The 2,435-nt window shown below is 40.3% G+C and overlaps 1 non-coding gene across 1 annotated transcript; it reads right to left on the minus strand.

Annotated features, from left to right (window-relative positions):
• Nucleotides 1-356: 356 nt before the first annotated feature.
• Trnat-ugu (transfer RNA threonine (anticodon UGU)) lies at nt 357-431 on the minus strand. Its single transcript has one exon. It is a non-coding gene; the product is annotated as a tRNA-Thr (tRNA).
• Between the last annotated feature and the right edge of the window lie 2,004 nt (nt 432-2,435).

A 2,435-nucleotide genomic window follows, 5' to 3' on the forward strand; every position in this document is an offset into this window, starting at 1 on the left:
TAACATTTTTTCCACTTATAAGGAATCCTAAAGAAAAGGTCGTTGAAGTTACTGTAAAAATTACAAAAGCATATTTGAATACCGAATGAAACTGTAACGTTTTAAACTTTAAAACTGCTCTCTTGAAAAATCTAGAAAATGGACTCAATCCCTTCCTTCTGCGTGCTCTTCAATTAGCTTAATGTTGGTCATAACGATATATTTGGCATTTTTGGGGTTCATGTAGCTCTTTGCTTTGATAATTATTATAGCGTGGCCTTTTGGCAATATCCTTCAGTGATGAAATGATAGTTAAATAGACACCCTAGCTGCAAGCAGGCGTTGATATACTTTATTGGGGACATGTTGAAAATGTGTGCCCCGACCGGGACTCGAACCCGGGATCTCCTGCTTACATGGCAGACGCTCTATCCATCTGAGCCACCGCGGGCACAGAGGATAGTGCGTCTGCAGGGACTTATCCCTTGCACGCTCCCCGTGAGATCCACATTCTCAACATGTCCACAACACTACATTCGTAGTTCGCCTAATAGATGTTTGCCCATCATACTCATTACTCGTGGCAGATTAATCTACCAAGTCCCGTACGAGTTCGGGCATAGCGTGTGCGTTCGCACAAGAAGGTCAAAGGCCGGGAACCTATATTTTTAACTATATATATGACGGTAGTATCTGTTCCCGAAAGAACAGTTACCGTCAATGACCATGCAGCTTTGCTAGAAATGAAATGATAGTTAAATAGACACCCTAGCTGCAAGCAGGCGTTCATATACTTCAGTGACATTTCAGAACTAGCAATATGCACTTCATCAGCCTTGTTCAATAACTTTACAGTGAATCAACCTGCATCAAATTCTGGTCTACAAAGGATTTTGGTTCTTCCCGTTTTACCGTCATTGATCTCCAGAAAGGGCATCACACGAAGAAATTTTAACAATAGTAGTTGAGGAAAAAGTCTTTGGGTCTCTCTTCTAAATGAGGTTATTAAAGCTGACGTTTACGTTTTGTGTTGCACTATGTCTTCAATTCTTTAATAGACCGTAATTAATCACATTCTAGATGGACTCATACCCTTGTATCCTGCAGATTTCCTCTGCGATGACAGGTAATAACAACATATCGCAAACAAGGACAGAGGCGTGCAGAAAGGGGAGCGTGGCCCTGGGCAGTGGTTGAAACAAGATGGCTTACATATCATTTATAGCACGAAATGAACTCTGGAAATTGTGGACAACATTTCTGACATGCTACAAAACTATCTGGTGGCAAAAAATTTAATTTTTGGCCAGTTTTACATACATCACCCTTTAAATATTAAGTGTAATTCTTCCCGCTTTTCATACGTGATTGGCACTGGAAGAAACCCAAACATGGGGTACCATGGTATGTACTCTGTGCTCTGTACCTCAGAGTGATTTGCAGAGCATGTAGATGTAGACATTGCCAGGTGCTATCTTCTATAGACATGGTCACCCGCTTTGGAAAAACAGATTTCCCAATGTCAAGCAACGATCATTTGGAATTGACATTCTTTTCCTTTTCTGAAGAACCCACCAAGAAAAAAATACTGCCTTGTTCCATTTATTATCAGTTTCCTTGCTACAAGTCTTGATCATTTGTATTTCATTATCGTTACAGTCATAGTTATGCCTTCCATTTCAGTTCGTCCTTCCCAGTAATTCCCAACATGTATGTCTCAATTTCCCGCCGATCAACTTTCTGTTTGTCAGTGGTACACCATAGCACCTGATCCTCATGTGTGCTGGGCAAATAAATCTTCATGTGATGACGGTTATTATAACCAAAACCGTTTACCACCAACAGAGAAATAATAAATCGTAAGAGGACTGGTGCCTTTTATTCTCATTAAATAGGGTGCGTTCAAATGGTGCATATTTTTCTTCTATATCTGGCCACGATATGGCTGCCGTGAACATTGTTGAAATTCGATTGCAGTAGACTGCAATTATGCCGTATGGCCAAGCAATATTGCTGTCGTAGCGGGTAGTTGCCAGCAGTTGCGACATATTGCTGAAGGGGTTGCCGCTCTTGTCCATCACCTTCAGAGAACCTATCGTATTGCAGGGTGACGTCTGTATCTCTGTCCTTGGCTGTAAATGCTTGCCTCGGTTTCCGACCTTTGTTTCCTACTTCTCTCGTCAACTGCGCTACAGTCAAGTACATGAGCTTAAACAACATCGTTTCACTTTTGTATGAAACGTTGCGGGTATATATATATATATATATATATATATATATATATATATATAGCCACATGGTTTGTATTTCCTTGTCATGAATTTGACATGCGCAGCAATGGAAAACTACGAATTTTATAAACCTGACTCATCTGCTGCCATAGCTATGGAACGTAGAAAATGTTTACAAAGACTGAAATCTGAACAAAAAAAATAATTGCTTGGTGTTGGTGATGA

Source organism: Schistocerca nitens, chromosome 12, assembly GCF_023898315.1.
Source record: "Schistocerca nitens isolate TAMUIC-IGC-003100 chromosome 12, iqSchNite1.1, whole genome shotgun sequence".
NCBI classification, from domain to species: Eukaryota; Metazoa; Arthropoda; class Insecta; order Orthoptera; family Acrididae; genus Schistocerca; species Schistocerca nitens.